The sequence below is a fragment of the Rhinatrema bivittatum genome, chromosome 6 (genome assembly GCF_901001135.1).
Source record: "Rhinatrema bivittatum chromosome 6, aRhiBiv1.1, whole genome shotgun sequence".
In the NCBI taxonomy this organism is placed as follows: Eukaryota; Metazoa; Chordata; class Amphibia; order Gymnophiona; family Rhinatrematidae; genus Rhinatrema; species Rhinatrema bivittatum.
The window spans coordinates 206575486-206602874 of record NC_042620.1 but is presented as its reverse complement, the minus strand read 5'-3'; positions in this window follow the sequence as shown (position 1 = coordinate 206602874).

Genomic DNA, 27389 nt, shown 5'->3' with positions numbered 1-27389 from the left:
TGAAAAATCCCCCCTGAGAGTACAAATGGGGCACCCGCCTGCACATGCATGTGCCGATTATAAAATTAGGCACGTATGTGCGCCATGGATATCGTATTTTATAACATGCACGTGGCGACGCATGCCTGTTATATAATCGGCGCATCCATGTGCATGCACATGGATGCACACGTGCGCCTTTTAAAAACGACCCCTTAATGTATTAAGGCTTTTTAAAATTTTCACTCTAAAATTTTCTCTCCTATTTTGTTCACTGCTTAACAAATTTTTCAGTCCCACTATCATGTTTTAGCCGTATAATTTGTGTTCCTGTTCTATGACTGTAATTATTATATTTTGCTTTCAGATACTGTTGTGGGTCCCTCCCGATGCAGACTCACTGGCAAAATACAGCCGTGTTGGGGGAATGTATTGTACTAAATTTTCATAGCAATTAAATTACTCAGCTTTGAGTTTGAAATCTGTCACTCTCTTTACTGAACTTTTAAGGAGTGAAAAGGTTTTACTTTATTTCACACATCTAAACATCCTGTATTCTTTCAAAGATACATAAATCTATGGTTGATCAACCAGTCCAGCCTTTTGTTTTCAGATCATTATTGGAACCACTCATTATTTCTGAGAGGTCTAGTCAGTACTATGCCATCATTCATAAACCTTTTAGAACAGTGGTGTTAAGTAGTATATATAAGAAATCCTCCAAAACACATTAAAGGTGCAGATACAGAGATCTGGCCCAGTCCACCTAAAACCTAAATCGGCGGGAAATCCTGGTCTGGTGGAGGTCCCTGGGAAGATATATAACTAGCCAGGCCCAAGAGGGAACAGCAGGCCTAGGGAAGAGAAGGAAGCCTAGAAAAAGAAAACACTACTGAACGTTAATAATACCTTTGTGTCGTTGAACTGTGAAGAATTGCAGAGATGCTTTTGTTTGGGGTTTTTTTTTTATCACTAATAAAGAAGGTTATGCAAGATTTATGAATCTGTCCTCTAGTTACTCTAAGACTACTCATGGTGCCTGTGGCATTCGAGCGATCAACGACTTGGATACAGCCAGATGAATCACTCTCAGACTCTGCTGTAACTTCAGTGCTTTTATTTAGAGTGCCACACTTAACACAGACAGGCTTGGCAAACACAGTTGCAAACACAAAGACTACTCTCTAGTCTCAACTAACCAGGCACTTCCCAGAAATCTGCCTGTTCTCCACTCTCAATACGTTACTCACTAGGAACTTCCCAGAAGTCTGCCTAAATAAGACTTAAATAAGAATAAGAACATGCCATACTGGGTCAGACCAAGGGTCCATCAAGCCCAGCATCCTGTTTCCAACAGTGGTCAATCCAGGCCATAAGAACCTGGCAAGTACCCAAAAACTTCACAGTTACTCTTAGGCATTTTCCAGAAGTCTTCCTACTTTCACAAATCCTTAGGCACTTCCGAGAAGTCTGCATACCCTCTCCCAGAAAGAGGTCTGGAGCTCCCACTCTCAGACAGGACCTGGAGCTCCCAGATCCATGGGGCCCCTCCTCTCCCCGCTGGCTCAGCAACTTATCCTCCACTGTACTAAGCATGCCCTCCAAGCACCTCCCGCCTGGCACCACCCATAGGCATTCTTCCTCTAGAGCAGGGGTGGGCAATTCCAGTCCTCGAGGGCCACAAACCTGTCGAGGTTTTAGGATATCCTAATGAATATGCATGACATAGATTTGCATACAACTGAGGCAGAGTGCATGCAAATCTCTCTCATGCTTATTCATTAGGGATATCCTGAAAACCAGACTGGTTTGTGGCCCTCGAGGACCGGAACTGCCCACCCCTGCTCTAGAGGATTTAAAAGGGTCCAGGCTCCCAGCCTGGTCCTGCACATGCTCACAAGGGAACACTAGGGGTGCTGCCTCACAGTGCCACATGTGGTGTCAGTTTGGAGATTTCTGCTCTAAAGCCTTGCACATGCAGAGAAACCATGCCAAAAGAAAAAAAGGGGGGGAATTTATTTTCCTTCCATTACTTTCTCCTTTATTGGGCCTTGCTGCAGCGGCAGCCATAAGTTTAATCTACAAAGAGGCTAGGAAGGATAGCTTCACCTAGAGTTAGGAATTTATATTTAAAGTGTGTCAGTTTCAAACAGGCAGGTTTTGTTTTGGGTTTTTTTTCTCCGTAAGGAGAAAGGGAGTTCTGTTTCAGTGTTCCAGAACAGGGCAGAGCACTTCAGCAAACTTTTTGTGAGACCAGAGCCAGTGCACTCGCATGGAGGGAGCCATGCAGACCCTTGCCGAGGGGCAACAGAAAATCTGACGGGGAGGCAGGCCACACCCTGACTGAACAAATGGCCCAGCAACTAGCATTAGTGAGCAACCAACAAACAGTATTGACCCAGTTGGCAGAAACAATGCAACCTATAGAGATGCAGTCAAGGCATCCACCTTCTGTTCTTTTTAAGATGAAGGCGAGGGAAATCTCAGATGTGTTCTTGAAGAATTTTGAAAGAACTGCCTGCCGGATGGGTTAGCCAGAAGCCAGTTGGACCACGTACCTAGCAAATCTATTAGACAAGGGACTGAGTGTATGATCGGTCTGAAGGTATACTAAGTTGTGCATTTGGCAAAGAAATGTAAGGAGGAAACATGTAATGACACAATGTTTCTTAATGAGTATCCCTGGTGTATGTCATTGATAAAGGAGGCCGATAGAGGAACAGTTACTTGGCATCAATTCAGAGTAACAAACAGCATACTAGTCTTGCAAGTCATAGCCATATATCACCAGAGGGGACTCATTTCAGTTAAAGAAACAAGATGGAAAAATAAAAGTGTCATATAATGTATTAGCACTCCTCCACTGCAACAGAGAGAAACTGCCAAATCATCTCAACGGTCTGAGAGTATGATGCTATGAAATGTCATAGGGACCTGCCCTTGTAATTAGTTAGAGAAACTACTATTATTCTTTGTTTTCTTATTTAATCAGTTTCAGTCATCATGATCAAATCATCTTAGGGAACATGCATACATTAGCTTGCAGAAGACAGGGCGATGTTAGGGAGGTAGCCTCTCTTTTGAGTTTGTTTACTATACAGTAGTAGCAAACGATGAAAACAATGGATCAAGCATTTGACGAGCACCAATCCAAGGAGAAAAGGAAAGAAGTGACTGACAAATAAGTTAAGTGCATACAGCACTGCACCAGCATTACATGTAATAGGATAAAGCACAGTAAGACAAAAAGAAAACAAAAAATAAATAAAGACACACAGACACAGAGAAACAGAGCAAAAGATAAGAATCATATAGAAGGAACAGAAAAATAGATAAAGGAAGAACAGAAAAGAAAAAGAAAACTTACCTGAGGATCCATTCAGTTAAGAGGAAGAAACTCTTGCTCACCTGAAAGACATAAAGAGTGCACAAAGACTCAGTTTTTATATTACTTGTAGTATAAGAGAACACATTTCATTGTTAAAGAAAAGAAAAAACATAATATTTATCTGATAGTGTCTCAACTGGTGTTATTCAGGAACTGGTTCTGTAATTGAAAAAAAAATTGTGTTAAAAATTTTTGAATAAAATCGATTATTGTATTGATCAGTATATCTGGTGTTAGCAATAAATTTGATTTCCATCATTAACATCCATAGTTACCTTTTCCCTTTCTTTATCCCTGCTTTCCCTCTCTGCCACCTGGAGACTTTTGGGAGTTTTTTCCCCCACGAATTAGGGCTTGTGGATTGCTTGATTCATTTCATTTGTGTGAAAAAAAATGAATCAAGAAATAAACCCCCCAAAAAATGGCCACTGTACCAGCCGCCTCCAGCCCTGCTCCGCCCCGCCCCCAGACTGCCCCTCCCTGCCCCCCGGTTAGCCCCTTTCCCTAGGCCCGGCACTTATTCGTGTACTGGGATTTATATGCGCCAGGTTTTTAAAATCCACCCGTATGTGTTTTTCAGGCTGGCTTCTGGAAATACAATAGTACAGAAATGCATCATCTGGATAAGAGAGTCCAATCTATATTGGTTTGTTTCCATCTCTCAGCAGCCTTTGATATGGTTAATCATGCCTTGCTGCTGGATAGGCTTTCCTTGCTGGGCAGTGGAGGGCAGGTTCTGGATTGGCTTTGGAACTTTTATCATCTCGTGAGCAGCAGGTTAGACTGGGGAGTGCCAGCTCATCTTCCTATTTAATATCTTTCCACAGCCTTTGTGTGTTATCATTCAGCAATGGGGGATGATATTAACTTTGCTACTGCTGCCTTATCTAGCTGTTTGATGTCCATGCCTGGTTTCCCAAAACTGCCTCTGATTGAATGCTCAAAATTCATAGGCAATGTGGTTCAGTAATGTTACTGTTGCAACTGATTTAACCACTATTTCTGTTATTGGAGTTTCATCAAAATATTTCATGGTGTGTGTGCAACCTTGTTTATTTATTCGATTTTCATTTGACTTTAAAATTTCAAGTATAATGTATTTGTGTTTAAGTTGAAGTATACATCAGTGTTTAAGAGATACATAACATCTGGTATTTTGAGATAAATGTTTTATCATGTTTTAAATGTGGAGATGGGGTATATGGTGGGTAATGTATGTATGAGGTATGAATGAGGGTTTTTGTATGAGTGGGAATTATATTTCTAAAGAATTGCTCTTATGAAGTATTAACAAAGCATATGTAAATGAATAGCACAAGGTTTGGTCACAATAAATAAAAAATTTAAACATTTTTGTAAATTGTTAAATATGTTGTGAATAATTGATTATTGGGACATTTGTGTCCTAATTGACCTCTGAGTTGTGGGATATTATCTTATGAAATTTCAGAGGGTATGCAAGTAATATACACTTTAAAAATTAAACAGCATTAAATAGAAAGTAATAAAAATGCAAACACTTTATTTATTTGTTTGTTTGAAGCTTTTTTATACCGACGTTCGAAGAACATCACACATGATTGACCAATATCATTCAATCTAATAAAAAAATAATACTTAGTGACATCACTGAGTAATAATTCCGAGAATAGAGAAAAGAAAAGAACAGTTTAGATTTCAGGGAGATCTGAGGCAGCTGATTTTTAGAAGATCAAATGGGAACTGAAAATCTGGTTGTTTGAAAAGGCATATATGGCTGAGATTGCAAAATGATTCTAGAAGTTCAAATGGGAGTAAACAAAAATCTAGTGGTATGAAGAGGCACATATGGCTGGAAAATTAGGTAGTGCCCTATTTTTAACTTTTAGCATTCTTTATTTTTAATATTATCTGTTTTAGTCCTTTTAAGTATTTTAATAATTGTTTCTTTATCCCATTATTATCCATATTTTAGGTTTTATTTGTTATTACCTTTGTATGTATTTTATAAAAGCTGTAAACCATTGTGATGGCTCATCTGAACAACGGTATAGAAAATTTGATAAATAAATGATAAATAGAAGAGAGCAGAAGCACAGACTCGGTGCTCTGTCTCTAGGGCCTTAAAAAATGCAAAATTCACAATTGCGAGGAAACAGAACAGTCGAATATACATAATTAGTAGAGATGTGAATCGTGTGATCGATCGTCTTAACGATCGATTTTGGCTGGGGGGGAGGGGAATCTGATTGTCATGGTTTTGGTTTTTTTTAAATCGTTTAAATCGTAAATCGGGGGAGGGCAGGAAAACCGGCACACTAAAACAACCCTAAAACCCACCCCGACCCTTTAAAATAAATCCCCCACCCTCCCGAACCCCCCCCCCCCAAAATGTTTTAAATTACCTGGGGTCCAGCCGGTGCCATTTTGCAATACGGCAACGAGTGCAGGAGGTCGCTCCCGGACCCCCGCTGGACGTTTGGCAAGTCTTGTGGGGGTCAGGAGGCCCCCCCAAGCTGGCCAAAAGTCCCTGGGGGTCCAGCGGGGGTCCGGGAGCGATCTCCTGCACTCGTGACATCAGGGGACAGGAACCAAAATGGCGCTGGCGCTACCTTGGCCCAGTCATATGACAGGCCAAAGGTAGCGCCGGCGCCATTTCTATTAACGCAGCCGTGGCCCGAGAGTGGAAGATCACACCAGGACACCCCCCCCCCCCCCCCCACTGGACCCCAGGTAATTTAAAACATTTTGGGGGGGTTCGGAAAGGTGGGGGATTTATTTTAAAGGGTCGGAGTGGGTTTTAGGGTTGTTTTAGTGTGCCGGTTTCCCACCCTCCCCCTCCCCCCTCCCCCCTCCCCCGATTTACAATTTTTGACAATAAATCGGGGGAATTCCTATTGTATCGCACCTCGAACTTAGTTTTTGGGTACTTGCCAGGTTTTTATGGCCTGGATTGGCCACTGTTGGAAAAAGGATGCTGGGCTTGATGGTCCCTTGGTCTGACCCAGTATGGCATTTTCTTATGTTCTTATATTCTTATGTTCTTATTAGGAATGACTAAAATGTTATTTGACCATAACTAGTAAAAGTCTTGGTATGAAGAGAGAGGAATATCGAGTAAGAAAAGGGAAGTGATTATTCCCTTGTACAGGTCCTTGGTGAGGCCTCACCTGGAGTACTGTGTTCAGTTCTGGAGACCGTATCTACAAAAAGACAAAGACAAGATGGAAGCGGTACAGAGAAGGGCGACCAGGAAGGTGGAGGATCTTCATAGGATGACGTACGAGGAGAGATTGAAGAATCTAAATATGTACACCCTGGAGGAGAGGAGGAGCAGAGGTGATATGATACAGACTTTCAGATACTTGAAAGGTTTTAATGATCCAAAAACAACGACAAACCTCTTCCGTAGGAAAATAATCAGCAGAATCAGGGGTCATGATTTGAGGCTCCAGGGAGGAAGATTCAGAACCAATGTCAGGAAGTATTTCTTCACGGAGAGGGTGGTGGATGCCTGGAATGCCCTTCCGGAGGAAGTGGTGAAGACCAGAACTGTGAAAGACTTCAAAGGGGCGTGGGATAAACACTGCGGATCCATAAAGTCAAGAGGCCGCCAATGAAGAGTGGGTGACTCGCCAGAATGATGGCTATTGACACAATACCCTTATTAAATAAACATACACATGCTTACTGTGACTCCTACATCGCTCTAAGCTTCAACAGCAAGAGGTAATGGAAAAAAGGATTTGCACTCACAAAGAGGGGAGTAGCTGGCTTGTTACGGCGGTTACTACCCCAAACCAAATATGCCTGATACTTCACTTTCAATGCATATACAGCATAGCTCTCTGCTTCAATGACAGGGGAGAAGAATAACTGATACTTCACACATCCAGCAGAGCTCTCTGCTACAACGGCAAGGGAGAAGAAAAAGGGTTCGCACTCAAAACGCGGGGAGTAGCTGGCTTGTTACGGCGGTTACTACCCCAAACCAAATGTGCCTGATACTTCACTTTCCATGCATATCCAGCATGGTTCTCTGCTGCATCGGCATGGGAGAAAGACTGATACATCACGCATTTCCAGCATAGCTCTCTGCTTCAACGGCAGGGGAAAAAAAATTAACAAACAAACAAACAACAAACAACGGCAGGGGGAAAAATAAAACAAAAACAAAAAACTGATGCTTCACGCATATCCTGCATAGCTTCAACAACAGGGGTGAAGAAAAAAAGGATTCGCAATCACAAAGCGAGGAGTAGCTGGCTTGTTACGGCGGTTACTACCCCAAACCAAATGTGCCTGATACTTCACTTTCAATGCATATCCAGCATGGCTCTCTGCTTCTACAGCAGGGGAGAAGTAAAAAAAAAAAAAAAACCAACGGGAGCTGTACAACATGGTCTGGGTAAAGCAGGTGGGCATGGGTGTGGCTTGCTTATCGCGGCGGTTACTGCCCCTACTACCCCTGACTAATCGGGCTAGATGTTTCGCTTGCATGCAGCTCCGTCGCTGCTCTCTGCATTGGTGGTGGGGGTGGAAGGGGAATGGAACAAGGAGCTAGGAGTGGCAGATAAGAATGAGAGAAGGGGTGTGTGGGGCTTGCTGGGCAGACTGGATGGGCCATTCGGTCTTCTTCTGCCGTCATTTCTATGTTTCTATGTTTCTATAAGGAAATTAATAAATACCAAAAATAGAGGGGCACATTCTGTCCCCTCTGCTGTGAAACTCTCATATTCTGCCAGAGAGAAAAAGTATATGCCAGTGAACAGCAGAATATACATGATAAAGGTTGCTGAGACAAATAAGTGAGTGGACAGTTTCCTTTTCTTTGCTTGAACCTAAATGCGATCAAGGGTATTTACGTCCTCCATTAAAAAAGAGAGAGAGAGAGTGAATGAGAAAAAGGAGGCTCATAGGAAAAAAATCCCTGTTCTTTTTCCTAGAGATTGGGAATTATCAATTATTATTTTATTTTTCAAACTTAGGCCTGGATTTATCAAAATGCACTAAATATCACATGCAATAGGAAAAGGGGCATGTTTTATGGTAATAGGCTGTTTATCGCAAAGTGCGTTATCTTAGCGCTTTGCATAGGTATTACCGCAGACTGCGATAACTTTTTCGCACTTTGCGGTAAGTACCACAATTGTTGCAATTCCTACCTACAACCACTGGAGGGGGGGAGGGAGGGAGAGAGAGAGAGAAAGAGAGGGAGAGAGACACTAGTTATAAGGCCCTCATAAGAACATAAGAAATTGCCATGCTTGGTCAGACCAAGGGTCCATCAAGCCCAGCATCCTGTCTCCAACAGAGGCCAAATCAGGCCACAAAAACCTGGCAATTACCCAAACACTAAGAAGATCACAAGAACCTGGAAATTACCCAAGGTAGAGAGTCCATCAAGCTAGGTTGAGAAAACATTGCACACATCTCATCTTTGGGTGAGTTTCCTCACTCCGAAGGACATCAAATCTTCATAAGCGTGCACTGTTCTGTTCATACGTCATACTCTGCATGTCAAAGTGGCCCCTAACCCCTACACTAATACCTAAACCTCACCTCGAGTAGCTAGTATGAGGGCCTTATAGCTAGGCTCTCTCTTGCTCTCTCTCTCTTCACCCCCCAGCAGCTTAAAATACTGAAAACGCTATTTGCAAAACATCACAAAGTGCAATAAAGCCATATCACATGGCTTAATGCAAATGAAAAAGGTTTAGTTAAATCGGTGTGATATGGCTTCACAAGTTGCAAAGCCAGCCCACTTGGCCAGAAATCCCTCCCCAAACCCCTCCCCTTTTCCTAATTTGCATCACACTATGTGTTATGGTGTTTTCACATGCGTTAAAGGTGTTTTTGCATGTATTAAAGGTGCTTTTCTCATGCAAAAAAGCCTTAATGCATTTGAAAATGCCATATAGCACTTTGATAAATGACCCCTTTGCTAGACACAGTTTGACAATAAGCCGAAAGACAAACATGTAGGATACATGTCATACATTAGCTTGCGGAAGATGGACAGTGAAGGAAGATAATATTCTCTTTTTGAGCTCTTTAAAGTTATAGGTAGTAAGGAAAAAACAGAACACAGAAGATAGAAGACAGAAGAAAAGAAGACGAATACAGAGCAACACAATTCAGTTAAGTGTGTGAACACACTGACATTGTTCTTAATTGACAATAAGAAAGATAAGAAAAATTGAGAGAAGAAGAGAATACACACATATAAAAAAAGCAGACAACAGAAAAGAAAAGTATAAGAGATACTTACTGTTCTGACTCAGGTAAACATCCAAGCTTTTTCCTATTCAGGCAGCTAAACTTTCTCTCCAATCAGTCCTCAAGACAAAGATTCTTTAAGTTTGAAATTATTTATTGTACAGGTAAATTCTACTTACAATTGTTGCATTTCAAACGTGAGCTCCGAGGCAAAGATCTTTAGTAACTGGAGATGAGGCAGGAGAAGGGGCAAGGGAGTCTCTTGTGTTGCATGAGTTGGTTTATGGTAGAGGTAGGAACTTAAGCATGAGGAATATGAGGCTGATTTAGTCCTTAAAAGAAGGCAGTAAGAGAGAAGGTAAAAAACCCGATCGTTTCAGGGAGTATTTCAGAGCGCTGCTGGCTCAGAAGCAGGCGTGGAGCAAGACTGAACTCTCATCGAGAGCTGCTAAAGGAAACACCTCAACAAGCTGGGGGCAGGGGGCAAGGTCCAATGGCAGCAAGCCTATGAACCACGTAACACAGGGGGAGCATGGAGGGCAGTCCCTTGAGCCTATAAGGCACCTAGGAAGACTCAAGTTAGATTGAGGGGCATTCAAGCTCTTCCTATAGTGAGAGAAGGTGGAGGGGGAGGAAGCTTCTCTTAAGGGCAAAGGTTCCTCTTAAAGGCAACACAAGAGACTCCCTTCCCCCTTCTCCTACCTCATCTCCAGTTACCAAAGATCTTTGCCTAGGAACTCACATTTGAAATGCAACAATTGTAAGTAAAATTTATGAAGCGAAGAGGCATGGGGGTAGCTTGCGGGAATGACGACTACTACCTGGAGATTAATACCCTTATTCAATAAACATACTCACTGTCAATGCGACTCCAGCATTGCTCTATGCTTCAACGGTAAGAGGAAATGTGGTAAAAAGGGTTTGCATTCACAAAAACACGGGGAGTAGCTTGCTTGTTGCGGCGGTTACTACCCCAAACCAAATAAGTCTGTTATGGGTGTAGCTTGCTTGTTATTGTGTTACTACCCCAAATCAATTAAGCCTGATACTTCACTTGGAATACATATCTAGTGCAACTCACTACTTCAACGGCAGGGGGGAATAAAGAAAAGAGGAATTATATTCAGACAACAACCAACAAGGACTGAATGGCACAGACTGGGTAAACAAATAAGCATGGGAGTAGCTTGCTTATTGCAGCAGTTACTACCCCTAACCAATTAAGGCCTGGATTTATCAATATGCAATAATTATCGCATACGATAGCAAAAGGGGCGTGGTTTATGCTAATAGACAGTTTATTGCAATTTGCGCTAATTACCTATGCAAAGAGCTAAGTTAACGCAAATTGCAATAACATTTTCAGACTTTGTGATAAGTGCCAGACCTGTTGTATTTCCTGCATACAACCACTGGGGGACCATGTTTAATGGAGGGGGGGAGAGAGAGAGAGACTGAGACTAGCCACAATGCCCTCACACTAGATAGGTATTTATATATCTATGGGAGGTCCACCTAGTAACTCGAGGTGAGGTTTATGTATTAGTGTACGGGGTTAGGGGCCACTTTGACATTCAAAGTGAGACATACGAACAGAACAGTGGTCTCTTGTGAAGATTTGATGACTTTCAAAGTGAGGAAACTCACTCCAAGATGATATTTGTGCAAGGTTCTCTCAACCTAGCTTGATGGACACTCTTCCTGGGTAACATCAAGCTAGGTGGACAGAACATTGCACAAATCTCATCTTTGGGTGAATTTCCTCTCTCCGTAGGTCATCAAATCTTCACAAGAGACAACTGTTCTGTTCGTACTTCTCATGATGAATGTAAAAGTGGCCCCTAACCCCCTACACTAATACCTAAACCTCACCTTGAGTTACTAGGTGGGCCTCCCATAGGGATACAAATACCTATCTAGGGAGAGGACATTACAGCTAGGTGCTCTCTCTTTCTCTCTCTCTCTCTCTCTCCACCTCCACCTCCACCTCCACCATAACACAAGCTATCACATGGCTTAACACTACTGAAAAAGATGTAGTTAAAATCAGCACAATAGTACTTAGCAGCCCACCCCTAACGCCTCCTCTTTTTCGGCCTATCACATGCGATAAGCCCTTACCGCATGCGAAAACGCCTTACCGCATTTTGATAAATGACCCCCTAAGCTAGATACTTCACTTAGATGCAGCTCCAGCACTGCTCTCTACATCAATGGTGGGGGTGGAAGGTAACTAGAACCAAAAAGTTACTAATAAGGGCCAAGAGTAACAGATAAGTATGAGGAAAAAAAAAGTGTGAAAGCTTGCTGGGCAGACTGGATGGGTGGTTTGGTCTTCTTCTGCCATCATTTCTGTGTTTCTATATGTTACTTCTTCATCCATCTGAAACATGTAAAAAGGGGACACAAAGACTCAGTTCTTATATAAAACAATAGCAAAAGAGTTTATATAGTACAGAATTGTGGGTTTTTAGAATAATTTTAAGAATAGATAGAAAATTAAAGCTATGAAAGTACTTATCTGATAGAAATTTCTATGAGATTGCTGAAATTGAATGTAGAATATTGGAATCTGAAATAGAATTAGAAATAACAATAATTATCTCTGAATTTCACCCACGCTCTTTAACATTTACCTGCTCCCCCTCTGCCAACTGTTAACCAATCTGAACCTTAAACACTTTCTATACGCGGATGATGTCCAGATCGTCATCCCCCCAAAGAATCTTGCACAAAAACTCTAGAATTCTGGGAAAATTGCCTTCGAGAAATCGACGGCCTCCTCTCCAATCTAAACCTAATACTAAATTCTTCAAAATGTGAACTCCTTCTAATTTCCCCTGAAAACAGTAACTTCTACACAAATCCACCAGCCAACTTACAAACATCACAAGTAAGAGACCTAGGAGCTATCATTGATAACAGGCTAAACCTAAAATCATTCATAAATCAAACTACCAAGGACTGCTTTCATAAACTCAATGTCTTAAAAAGAATAAAACCTCTTTTCCATACTCACGACTACAGAACAGTGCTGCAATCAATAATCTTCGCTAAATTAGATTATTGCAACTCTATTCTATTAGGTCTACCGTCATCTCACACTAAACCCCTTCAGATGGTTCAAAACTCGGCAGCCAGAACATTAACAAACACTAGGAGAAGAGATCACATATCTCCAATCCTTAAAGACCTACATTGGCTGCCAATTCACTACAGAATCATATGTAAGGCCATCACCACCATCTACAAAGCCATCCATCAATACTCTCCGCTTAACCTTCAAATCCCTTTCACAAAATATACCTCCTCCAGACCCATCAGAGAGTCCTACAGAGAATCCCTACAGGTACCACACTCCAAAACCACTCGACATATAACCTCCAGAGACAGGGCTTTCTCCACCGCAGGACCCCCATTATGGAACTCCATCCCACCGGATCTGCGACAGGAACCCTGCCTTCCTACATTTAGGAAAAGACTCAAACGGTGGTTATTTATGAAAGCCTTTCCAGACCCCATTAGAACCTTAATTCACCACTAACTGACGCTCAGAATTTTTCTTAATAGAGTAATTAATAACTGTACCTCAACATGGTATTTCAATAACTCTGCAAACTCCATAACTTTGTTCACACCATTAATTGGTAAATTTGTTCTCCCTGGTAAATTCCTATCTCCTTTTCACTGCTCCAAGTTGTGTAATTCCCTTGTTTTATTGTAACTGCAATCTTTTTTGAGCACCTGTTAATGTTTCTTATTAATTGTTATCTTCCTTCACCTCTTGTTAATTGTAAACCAGCATGATGCGATTCTCATTGCGAATGGTGGTATAGAAAAACTCTAAATAAATAAATAAATAAATAAATAAATAGATAAATGTTGTAACTTGAATAGTAAAAATATATATAAAAAACCCCAAAAGGTAATTCCTTATTTTTTTAAATTTTATCAATCCTGTCTTTCCCCTCTACCTCTGAGGACAGTTTTGGAAATTATTTCCAAGTAAGTCCTGGTAAGGTGCCCCAATGGAAATGAGGGTATTCTTCTTAACCACCCCACTTATGAAGAGATTTCCTAGGAGACTCATCTTGTAAATAACACCTCAGTCACTGTATAGTGGGTGGAAATCTTGAAACAAGGAAAGGGGGGATTAATGAATTAGTATCATGAACAGTATTTACCTGTTAAATTTATTTTCTTCCTAAAAATTAGCCAAAATATTTATAGAAAAAAATTTCCATGAACTGAGGTAGTGTGATTTGGTTTGATTAGGTACCAACATTTGTTAGTCAACAGAGCAGTGAGTCACTCTGGCTGACTAACTGAAGTTAGACTGTTTGTGTGTCAGGGAAGACTATAGTGATAGGAGTATACTACCGTCCACCTGGTCAAGATGGTGAGATGGACAGTGAAATGCTAAGAGAAATTAGGGAAGCTAATCAAATTGGTAGTGCGGTAATAATGGGAGACTTCAATGACCCCAGCGTGCAAGAGACAGGTAAGCAAGTCCATCAAGAGATTTATAGTGAACTTTTTATTGAAATAATACTTTTAAACAATCATTCATGGCAACTCCATAGTTCTTCAAACATGCAAGTGAAAAAAGTCCCCCGACACGGTCCGTGTTTCGCGGTAGCTGCATCGGGAGGGACCCACGGTTAATTTCATCTATAATATAAAGAACAATAAATGATGGACCTTGAAAATGTGTCTACTGAACTTAAACAGGTTTTCAAAAAAGAACATACCTTTTATATTCATCATGGAGCGCATCGGCTCGTACAACAAGTGAACTATTTAAAGAGACAGTTTTGGCGCCAAAGACAGGAGATATCGCGAGAAATTCTCAGCTAAACCCCGCCCCCACAAAGATGTCAACTAAACAGAAACCATTCAATGTCTTTGTTAAGACCTTTTGGATGGACAGTAGACAATTTAAAGATCCACTTTTGTTCACGCCTACCCAGGATTTCAGAATAATCCCCTCCCCGAAACGGGGCACAACGACCTCTAAGATTGAAAATTGTAGATCAGCAATGGTATGACGATGTTGAACCCAATGTGTGACTAGAGGTTCGTCCATCCTGAGTAGACGGATGTTCGAGCAGTGTTCTATGATGCGGGTCTTGACCATCCTGGAGGTCTTACCCACATACAGTAAAGGGCAGGGGCATTGTATGACATAAACTACGCCCCTCGTAGTGCAGTCTGACTTGTTTTGAAGTTGGTGGTGAAACCCAGTAGCAGGATGAGTGAAGGAGTCTGACTGAGTGGTATGACTACATACTGAGCAATGTCCACAAGGACCATGCTGGCCAGCCCTGTTCTCTCTCGCTTGTCTATTAAAGCTAGCGTGAACTAACTGATCCCGGAGATTGTAACCTCTCCGGAATGTGAACCGCAATGGTCCTTGAAAAAGCGATGAAAGGGATAAATTCTCCCAATGCCTCCGGATCATAGCTGCAATAGCTTTACTTGCAATGGAAAAGGATAAAATGCAGTTGAAGCATTGGCTGTCATTATCTGATGAGGGGAGGAATAACCAGTCACGGTTAGTATATAGAGCCCTCTTGAAGGCCTTTTTTACCACCCGCATGGGATACCCCCTGTCCAAAAACCGCTGAGACAACAGCTGGGATTGTTGCAAAAAATCTTTCCTGGATGAACACAAGCGTTTTAATCTTAAGAATTGTCCCGTAGGAATGTTGTCTTTCAGAGGTTTTGGATGACAGCTAGAGTATGCCTGTAGAACAGGATCAATATGTTACTACACTGTTCAGGAAAGAAACTGACAGGAACACGCTCTTGGCATACTCTAGCTGTCATCCAAAACCTCTGAAAGACAACATTCCTACGGGACAATTCTTAAGATTAAAACGCTTGTGTTCATCCAGGAAAGATTTTTTGCAACAATCCCAGCTGTTGTCTCAGCGGTTTTTGGACAGGGGGTATCCCATGCGGGTGGTAAAAAAGGCCTTCAAGAGGGCTTTATATACTAACCGTGACTGGTTATTCCTCCCCTCATCAGATAATGACAGCCAATGCTTCAACTGCATTTTACCCTTTTCCATTGCAAGTAAAGCTATTGCAGGTATGATCCGGAGGCATTGGGAGAATTTATCCCTTTCATCGCTTTTTCAAGGACCATTGCGGTTCACATTCCGGAGAGGTTACAATCTCCGGGATCAGTTAGTTCACGCTAGCTTTAATAGACAAGCGAGAGAGAACAGGGCTGGCCAGCATGGTCCTTGTGGACATTGCTCAGTATGTAGTCATACCACTCAGTCAGACTCCTTCACTCATCCTGCTACTGGGTTTCACCACCAACTTCAAAACAAGTCAGACTGCACTACGAGGGGCGTAGTTTATGTCATACAATGCCCCTGCCCTTTACTGTATGTGGGTAAGACCTCCAGGATGGTCAAGACCCGCATCATAGAACACTGCTCGAACATCCGTCTACTCAGGATGGACGAACCTCTAGTCACACATTGGGTTCAACATCGTCATACCATTGCTGATCTACAATTTTCAATCTTAGAGGTCGTTGTGCCCCCGTTTCGGGGAGGGGATTATTCTGAAATCCTGGGTAGGCGTGAACAAAAGTGGATCTTTAAATTGTCTACTGTCCATCCAAAAGGTCTTAACAAAGACATTGAATGGTTTCTGTTTAGTTGACATCTTTGTGGGGGCGGGGTTTAGCTGAGAATTTCTCGCGATATCTCCTGTCTTTGGCGCCAAAACTGTCTCTTTAAATAGTTCACTTGTTGTACGAGCCGATGAGCTCCATGATGAATATATAAGGTATGTTCTTTTTTGAAAACCTGTTTAAGTTCAGTAGCCACATTTTCAAGGTCCATCATTTATTGTTCTTTATATTATAGATGAAATTAACCGTGGGTCCCTCCCGATGCAGCTACCGCGAAACACGGACCGTGTCGGGGGACTTTTTTCACTTGCATGTTTGAAGAACTATGGAGTTGCCATGAATAATTGTTTAAAAGTATTATTTCAATAAAAAGTTCACTATAAATCTCTTGATGGACTTGCTTACCTGTCTCTTGCACGCTGGGATTATTGATTTGATTGATGTGGAAGACTATTCTGCTTCACGTCTCTGCTTAGACTTCAATGACCCCAATATTGACTGGGTAAATGTATCATCGGTACATGCTAGAAATATAAAGTTCCTGGATGGAATAAATGACATTTTTATGGAGCAATTGGTTCAGGAACTGACAAGAGAGGGAGTAATTTTAGATCTAATTCTCAGTGGAGCACAGGATTTGGTGAGAGAAGTAACGGTGGTGGGGGCCACTAGGCAATAGTGATCATATTATGATCAAATTTGAATTAATGACTGGAAGGGGGACAGTATGCAAATCCACGTCTCTCGTGCTAAACTTTCAAAAGGGAAACTTTGAGAAAATGAGAAAAATAGTTAGAAAAAAACTGAAAGGAGCAGCTATAAAGGTAAAAAGTGTGCAAGAGGCGTGGTCAGTGTTAAAAAAATACCATCCTAGAAGCACAGTCCAGATATATTCCACACATTAAAAAAGGTGGAAAGAAGGCAAAACAATTACCAGCATGGTTAAAAGGGGAAGTGAAAGAAGCTATTTTAGCCAAAAGATCTTCATTCAAAAATTGGAAGAAGGATCCAACAGAAGAAAATAGGATAATGCATAAGCGTTGGCAAGTTAAATGTAAGATATTGATAAGACAGGCTAAGAGAGAATTTGAAAAGAAGTTGGCCATAGAGGCAAAAACTCACAGTAAAAACTTTTTAAAATATATCTGAAGCAGAAAGCCTGTGAGGGAGTCAGTTGGACCGTTAGATGATTGACGGGTTAAAGGGGCACCTAGAGAAGATAAGGCCATCGCGGAAAGATTAAATTATTTCTTTGCTTCGGTGTTTACTGAAGACTATGTTGGGGAGGTACCTGTACTGGAGAAGGTTTTCATGGGTAATGATTCAGATGGACTGAACCAAATCATGGTGAACCTAGAAGATGTGGTAGGCCTGATTGACAACCTGAAAAGTAGTAAATCACCTGGACCAGATGGTATACACCCCAGAGTTCTGAATGGACTCAAAAATGAAATTTCAGACCTATTAGTAAAAATTTGTAACCTATCATTAAAATCATCCATTGTACCTGAAGACTGGAGGATAGCTAATGTAACCCAAATATTTAAAAAGGGCTCCATGGGCGATGTGGGAAACTACAGACCAGTTAGCCTGACTTCAGTGCCAGGAAAAATAGTGGAAAATGTTCTAAACATCAAAATCACAGAACATATAGAAAGAAATGGTTTAATGGAACAAAGCCAGCATGGCTTTACCTAAGGCAAGTCTTGCCTCACAAATCTGCTTCATCTTTTGAAGGTGTTAATAAACATGTGGATAAAGGTGAACCGGTAGATGTAGTGTAGGCTTCTAGGAAAAGTATAAAGTCATGGGATAGGTGGTGATGTCCTTTCATGGATTACAAACTGGCTAAAAGACAGGAAACAGAGAGTAGGATTAAATGGACAATATTCTCAGTGGGAGTGGACAGTGGAGTGCCTCAGGGATCTGTATTGGGACCCTTACTTTTCAATATATTTATAAATGATCTGGAAAGAAATACGACAAGTGAGGTAATCAAATTTGCAGATGATACAAAATTGTTCAGAGTAGTTAAATCACAAGCAGATTGTGATAAATTGCAGGAAAACCTTGTGAGACTAGAAAATTGGGCATCGAAATGGCAGATGAAATTTAATGTGGATAAGTGCAAGGTGATGCATATAGGGAAAAATAACCCATGCTATAGTTACACAATGTTAGGTTCCATATTAGGTGCTACCATCCAAGAAAGAGATCTAGGCATCATAGAGGATAACATATTGAAATTGTCGGTTCAGTGTGCTGCAGCAGTCAAAAAAGCGAATAGGATGTTGGGAATTATTAGAAAGGGAATGGTGAATAAAACAGAAAATGTCATAATGCCTCTGTATCGCTCCATGGTGAGACCACACCTTGAATACTGTGTACAATTCTGGTCGCCACATCTCAAAAAAGATATAATTGCGATGGAGAAGGTACAGAGAAGGGCGACCAAAATGAAAAGGGGAATGGAACAGCTCCCCTATGAGGAAAGACTAAAGAGGTTAGGACTTTTCAGCTTGGAGAAGAGACGGCTGAGGGGGGATATGATAGAGGTGTTTAAAATCATGAGAGGTCTAGAACGGGTAGATATGAATCGGTTATTTACTCTTTCAGATAGTAGAAAGACTAGGGGGCACTCCATGAAGTTAGCATGTGGCACATTTAAAACTAATCGGAGAAAGTTCTTTTTCACTCAACACACAATTAAACTCTGGAATTTGTTGCCAGAGGATGTGGTTAGTGCAGTTAATATAGCTGTGTTTAAAAAAGGATTGGATAAGTTCTTGGAGGAGAAGTACATTACCTGCTATTAATTAAGTTGACTAAGAGAATAGCCAATGCTATTACTAGCAACAGTAACATGGAATAGACTTAGTTTTTGGGTACTTGCCAGGTTCTTGTGGCCTGAATTGGCCACTGTTGGAAACAGGATGCTGGGCTTGATGAACCCTTAGTCTAACCCAGTATGGCATGTTCTTATGTTCTTATGTACTTTCAATATTGTTTCCCAGTATCAGCTTCTTGTTCTTTTATCCTCCTTTGTGCTGTTTCATAAGTAATCTTTGTTCTAAAATAATAAAAAAAACCCACATGAATGAAGATTCAAGAGCTATGATGGCAGAGATGCAAGAATGACTGGATGAGATGATTGAACAAACAAGAGAGCAACATGAAAATAGGATAAGTTTTGGACACATGGAAGGAACAATGTTGACAACATTATATATGCCAAAAGAAAAATAGATTCTAGATTTTCCAGGTCTTCTTAAGAAAACAGGAGAGATACCAGTAGAAGACTGGGTAGAACAGAGAAGAGCAGTGTTAAAGGTATTTCATCTACCAGAATCAGATTATCTTGAGATTGTGAAAGATCATTTGTTAGGTCTGGCCAGAGATGTTGTGAAATATGCTAGACCCAGATCAGAGAATATAGAGGAACTTTTCTGTCTATTACAAGAAATATATGGGGAGCAAATACAAACCAGCGTCCGAGTGAAAGAATTCCATGACTGGATTTAGGCCATAGGGGAAGATTTATATACGTATGCCTATAGCTTGCAAGAAAATTAGCCAGAGATCCTTTCTGTATTCTACATTCAGATAAGATGCTAAAGGAAAGATTTTCTTTGGGTTTAACGGATAGCAGCCTCCGATGGTAAATACAGAAGGATTTGATTGAGCACCCAGAAAAGACGTTTCCAGAAGTCATGAAATTAGCAATTTTGTGGGCAGCTCAAAACGAAAGATATAAGGTCGAGGAGAATACCCCTAAATTATTAGTTCGGGAAAGAAATGAGGTAGCTGTAAGAGCCACTACAGCTGATTCTTCTTTAGACATGGAACATTTAACTCTAATGATGAGGAGCTTATGTAAGAGGCAAAGGAAAATATTATAGAGACAAGAAAAATGGGAACAACAACAACAATAATGACAGCAATAGCAACAGCTATTTCCTAATTTCATACCATCATATAATTCCTATTCCAATAAAGAAAGATACCCTCCTAGAGACTTTGATAGAAATTATAACCAGTGGTATTCAGGGAGAAGATATCCATCATCCCAGAATGAAAAAGGTGAATTATTTTGTTTCAAATGTCAGGAACCTGGTCATTTTGCCAGAGAGTGTGAAAGTAAAAGAAAATTGGGTCAGTCACTGGAAATTAAATCCACTAGGCATGAAGGGTATAGAGATGGCAAGTCACAACAAACATAAACAATAGTTAAGACACCCTCAGAGGAGGTTACAACCACCTTGGTGGTGAGGTTGCAATTAGGAAAGGCTGGTTTCCCCTCAGAAATGCAGAATAAGAAGAAGCGAGTGTTTGGGAGAAGTCCTGTATTAGATATACTAATTGGATTAGTAAAAACAAAATGTTATGTAGACACAGGATCAAATGTAACCAGAATCACAGCTACACATTTCAGAAATTATTTTGAAGAGAAATGTCAATTAAAAGATGCCAGCAGGGTGAAATTGACAGCGGCAAATGGACTGACCTTATCCATTTTAGGATGCACTGAAGCAGATGTAAATTACCTAGGACAAATAATAAAACAAAGATGTATATTTGTAGTGCCAGACAACGCATCAGCACATTCAACAGGAACAGATGTCCCTGGTATACTAGAATGAATATCTTGCAGGAATTAAATCTAACTAAAATTTTAGCTGATTCACGTGTAGATGCCAAATTACATAAAATCTGGAAAAGCTTGCAACAACAAAATACAGAAAGAATTGGTTTTGTGAAAATAGGTCCTATAAGAATCAAATTACCACCACTAGCAGAAGTCTTATTAACAGGAAAATGTGTACAGCTACAACAAACCACAATAGAGAAAGTGGTAGTGACTAACACTTGTTTGGCAGGCTTACCTACAAATGTGTTAGCAGCGAACACCTTAGTATCACCTGAAAGAGATAAGATGTTGGTTTGTTTAATTAATGCTGGGAAGAAAACTATACAATTGACTCTGAGGTCCAGGATTGCAGAAATAATAAGGCCTGTAAAAGTGCATGCCATGGCCCCAATTTCATTCCACATGGAAGGGAACATAATTAAAGTACAACTAAAGGAGGCAGATGTTACCTTACCAGAAACACCAGTGATCCCTGTGAAAGTCCGATGGGATAACTTTTCCAAAGAACAACAAATGGAATTGTGTACATTATTAATAAAACACCAAAACGCCTTTTCTACATCAGATAGATATCAGTTATACAGATTTAGTTAAACATGGAATACTGTAAGGTTCTGATATGATTATAGAAAATTAAATCAAGCGACTACAAAAGATGCATATCCATTCCCATGAATAGATGAGTCTTTAGATGCACTTAGTCAGGTCACACTATTTTTATCACTGGATTTGACAGCCGGCTATTTCCAGGTAGTGATGGAGGCCAAAGATCAAGAGAAGACTGCAGTAACTAACCTTGTGCACTATATGAATGGACAAGGATGCCATTTGGCCTCTGCAATGCCCCCATAACATTTCAAAGGTTAATGGAGTTTGCTTTGAGTGACTACCTTTTGATATACTGTTACTTTATTTTTAATGATATACTAGTGTTCTCCAAAGACTTTACAAGTCATCTTGAAAGATTTGATAGGGTATTTCAGAAGTTTTCATAATGTGGTTTAAAGTTAAAACCCACAAAGTGTAAATTGCTATTTAAGAAAGTAAATTATCTGGGACATATTGTGTCCGAAAAAGGCATTGCAGTGAATTCTGAAAAGATTAAAGCATTGATAAACTGGCAATCTCCTGAAACAGTGACTGAAGTTTGTCAATTTATGGGCTTTGCAAGTTATTATTGACAATTTGTTCTCGGTTTTGCCCAAATAGCATCACCTTTGCATCAACTAATGGGAAAAACAAAGAAAACTATAAAGCCCAAACCTTTTGAGTAGACACAATCATTCGAGACATTAATAACTAAATTAACCATTGCACCAATATTGGCATTATCCAGATTTGAGCTTCCCTTCATATTAACTACCGATACAAGTTTTAAAGGACTTGGAGCAGTGCTTAGTCAGGTACAGGATGGATACCAAAGGGTTATCTCATATGAAGCAGGAGGTTTAAGAAAATCAGAGTGAAGCAACAAAACTCAGTGTGTTTAAGCTGGAGCTCCTTGCAATTAAATGGGCAACAACAGAAAAGTATAAGGACTACCTTATATATAAACAGTTTACCATGCGAACAGAGCATAATCCTACTTGGAAACAGTGAATGTTCAAGCTGTGGAACAGCAATGGACAGCACAGTTAGATGAGTTAACTTTTGACATTCATTACAAACCAGGGAGACAAAACAATGTGGCAGATGCTCTATCCAGGTTACCTACACAGGTTGAACCAGAAAGACCTGATGGCGAAAAAGATTTTCTATTCATTGATCCTAACCAAGTACGCAAGGATTTATGGGAAAAAGAGAAACCATTGGAAGCTGTTGTTAGAGCAATAAATAACACAATGCCATAAATCATTACAGAATATTCTGTAAAACATTACACCTATTACAACAGCAAGACCCAGATATAATTGTAGTTTTCGCTGCTAAACACAAAAATGAAAAGCCAAACACAACTAATTGGAATAAAAATCAAAAGAAGTTGTGGAGCCAAAGACATGGAATGCTGAACAGAAATGGCTTATGATACCATCATTTATAAGAGCCTAGATATAATAGAGATATTTATCAATTTATAGTACCAATAATTTTACTTAATGACATTATACAAGCTAAACATGATTGTTCAGGTCATCTGGGAAAAGAAGCAACATTCAAAAACCTTTGCACGTTGTATTATTGGCCAAGTATGGAGATAGACTTTCAAAAATGGATATATCAATGAGAATGCTGTGCATTGGCCAGAGACTTGTTTTTTAGGGAAAGGGCAGAAGTTGGCTACTTTCAAGTGAAATACCTATTAGAAGTCTTAGCCATTGACTACACTGTTTTGCAACCTAGTACTAATGGAATGAAAACCATACTAATTATGACCAATATGATCTCCAGATTTATGATAGGATTTGTAGGTTAGTAGGCTCTTGACCCGAGGTGAGAGATGATACCGCCCATGGGGAGGAGCCCCACTAAGCCTCACCATCGAGAGGTGAGGTCTGAGTAATAGGTGACCCAGCCCAGCGAGTACAAGGAGAGCAGGAGATTGGGGTGTGGATGCGGCTACCAGAATAGGTCCTCCTAGTGGTGGAGTGCTGAGCAGGCCCCAAGGAGCAGGGAATGCAGGCAGGATATGGAGGAGTGCTTGCGAGGGAGACCCCAGGGGTTGGAGCCACAGAGAGAGTCAGCACGAGAGGTATGACATAGGCTTACCGGAGATGCAGGGAGGCCCAGGGGTTTCTGGCAGTGCAGGAAGACACTAACTCGAGGAGTGGGGAAGTGCAGTACAGTCTCAGATATAAGGCAGGACGCTACGCCGAGGAGTGGGGAGCGGGACATAGTATCAGGCATATACAAGGCACTACCCCGAGGAGCACGGCACAGTCCCAAAGTCACAATGTGCTACCCCGAGGAGCAGGGGGGGGAGGGGGCACGGCTTAGTCACAAGCGAAGGCAATGGCCCATAGAGAAGGGTATACCATCGCTAGGATTCCATGAAGCAGAGAAGTGAGGCAATGGCCCACAGGGTGGGGTACACCTACGTTGGTCTCCATGAAGCAGAGTAGAACGGCAATGGTCCACAGAGCGGGGTACACTGATGTATAGTCTCATGGATAGAGTAGTTCCGGGAGCAACCCCGAGGAGCGGGGGAGCTGGCAGACAGTGTTCGAGGTGCAGGGCCCTCCGAGGAGTGGATAGCCAGAGACAGGAGCAGGGCCCCCGAGGAGCAGGTACCTGAGAGTGTCTCATGCCAGGAGGAGCAGGAACCAGTGTCTGTAGAGCGATCAGCAGGATTCAGCAAGGAGGGAACTCATTGCCGAGTCGATTAGAGCCAGGCCCCAATGGTGCTTAAGAGTCCAGGGCTAGTGATGTCATCAAGAGGAGACGCCCCTGAGGTTCCCGCCCTGGTGTCCTTAAGGGAGGGCCATGTAGCGCTCGCACGCCTAGGAAGGCCCGGGAGAGACATGGCAGTTGGCGGTGTCCTCGCCACTCTGGGGAGTCCTGGAATGGAGCCATGTGCATCAGAAGTGGCTAGCCACAGCCGCAAGTTTCCCCAGAGGAGAGAGGGTAGCAGCACACGAAGTGAGTAATAGCAGTCACAGCCATCTGAGACCGACGGTCATAACAGTACCCCCTCTCTTAAAGCCCCCCCTCCCGGGGGGTTGAGTTTTCTAGGATGAGTGGCATGGAACTGCCTGATTAGATCCTTGTCAAGGATGTTGACCGCAGGCTCCTAGCTGTTTTCTTCAGGCCCAAAGCCCTCCCACGAGAGAGATATTCCCACCTCTTTCCATGCTTTCTGACGTCCGAGACATCTTGCACTTGATAGGTAACATCCACTTCTGACGACAGAGGTTGGGGCTCAGGTGGGTTTTTTGAGAAATCGGACAGTACCAGAGGTTTTAGTAGCGAGATGTGGAAAGCATTATGGATTTTAAGAGATGCAGGCAGTCGAAGGTTGTAGGTAACTGGGCCCAGCCAGCAAAGCACAGGAAAAGGCCCAATGTATCTGGGGGCAAAGTGGGCCGAAGGCAGTTTAAGAAGAATAAAATGAGTGCTGAGCCACACTTTGTCTCCAGGGCTAAATTGCGGAGCCTCTCGATGATGGGCATCATAGAACATTTTGGATCTTTGGGCGGCTTTCTGAAGGAGTTGTTTGGTGTGGTCCCAGAGTTGATGCAATTCCTGCGTGGTAGCCTGCACCACTGGGGAAGGCACTGACAGCGAGAGCGGAAGAAGAGGCAGCGGCTGGCAACCATAGACTACTTGGAAGGGTGATGACCCAGTAGATGCAGACTGGTGGGAATTTAGAGCAAACTTGGCCCATGGCAGAAAGTTGGACCAATCATTCTGCCAGGAATTTACATAGGCTCGAAGCAACTGTTTTAAGGTCCTGTTTGTTCTTTGGGGCTGACCATTGGCTTGGGGATGGTAAGCTGATGTGAGATCCAATGCAATGTCAAACTTTTTGCAGAGGGATTTCCAAAACCGGGTGGTGAATTGTACTCCCTGATCAGAGAGAATATGTCTAGGGAGACCGTGAAGGCTGAATATGTGGGGGATGAACAGATTCACTAGCTCCGGAGCTAAGGGAAGGCCAAGTAATGCCACAAAGTGAGCCATTTTCGAAAATCCGTCCACGGTGACCCAAATCGTATTATTGCCACTTGAAGAAGGAAGGTCCACAATGAAATCTGTGGCTATGTGCGTCCACAGCTCACTGGGCGCAGGAAGAGGTTGCATGAGACCCCAAGGATGACCTGCCAGAGGCTTATGACGAGCGCATGTGGGGCAAGACTCAACATAGGATGTGTGTCCTTCTTCATGGTAGGCCACCAATAGAACTGTTGGAGAGTGAAAAGGGTTCTAGACTGTCCAGGGTGGCCTGCTGTTAAGGAGTCATGAGCCCAGTGGAGTATCTTCTGTCAGAGTTGTCCTCACGTTTCCCAAGCGGCAAAGTGAATGAGGCAGAAAGGAGGACTTTAGCTGGATCAATGATGTGCCCTGGAATGTCGGGGACATCTTCAGTGACAAAGGACCGAGAGAGTGCATCGACCCAAAGCTTTCTTTCATGTACTTATTTTCCTCCCTGACCTAAACAAAACACTGGGAACACATCTTTTGATGTGGCTAAACTTCTATGTGTGTTGTAGAACACATGGACTTTTAGCCACACTGAGGGAGAGAAATTTGAGACTGCAAATTAACTTCGGTAAAATGCTTTTCAGCCATGTAAATTCACTTTGAAAATTCTCCTCTAAAGTATTTTCAAGTCATATGCTGAAACCATCAGGAATAAGTCCAGCTAGATTTGGCAACCTTATGATCAGACATTGTTTTCTCACGAGAACCTACACGGTACTGCTAACACTCAAAAGACAATGATAAGGAACCATGGTCCCCAGATATATATAATAAAGTGTATGTGTCAACGCATTAGATCTTTCTTTTGTAAAAATTCCACTCCATTCCAATAAGAAAAACAGTAGCTCAAAGTTGTAAAGCAAATTTGATCATGTCTGAATCATGATCGCATATCGTTTGATATGAAGTAATCTGTTCTATCAGGAAACCACTGCAGAAAATCCTAGCTCTCTCTGAAGCTATGGGTCCAATTATATTATAATCTCAAGTCAAGATCTTTGCCAAACTCAAACCCTTACTTTTTTGTGCATTTTTCAAGCCCTTTATTCATCTATTCATTCCAAGTTCTCAATTTTCAGAAAACGCACAGCTAGTTAAAAGCAATTCTTATTCATATTTGTCTTTTTTTTTGCTTTCCAGTTTTCCATCCTAGAATTTGACTGTGATTTGAACAACTGGCTTTCCTCATTGGCTTTGTTCACCTTGTCACAGAAAGGAAGTAGCACATACCAAATGACTCAGTGTTTCTGCTTCCCTTGCCAATTATGTTAAAAAGAAGGTTAAAGAGATCTCATACTGAAGGCGAAAATCATATGTGAAAGGAAAGGTTCCCAGATATTGCACAATGAACTAGAAAGCCATTTCTCCAAGACAGAAATTAAATTATTTTCATGTCAGCCAATGCAAACAAATTTAAACTGGTACATCAGTGATTCACCGTGTCATATGCTAAAGCTCAAGAGAAATTAATATGGTGTTTTTTCATTCTGGTCCCCAATGGATGTTCGTCTGTTTGCCACAAAAGATGTTTCTGCCTAGCCAAGGCAGGGGCAGGGATTGGTGGTGTGGCGGCAGATGGAAGCGCCTGGCCTCGGCGATAAGATTTTAACCTGAGGAAGGGGTTTGTCAGGGGCAGGGGGAGGGGAAGCGATCCCAGGATATTTTTGTATTTCTGAGATTTCGGGGTGGAAGGATGCAAGGCCTGATAGGTAAGGGGAGAGAGGAAATCAGAGCATAGGCCCTTTTAGTTCTTGTTTTTTAAACAAAAGCACTGCTTACCCAGATATCTTTTGAAGATATCTGGATAGATATTAAGTTAGCTGCCCACACAAGGCTAGATAACTTTAGGCCTGTTAGAAACAGGACTTCAGGAAGGGCTGCCAGTG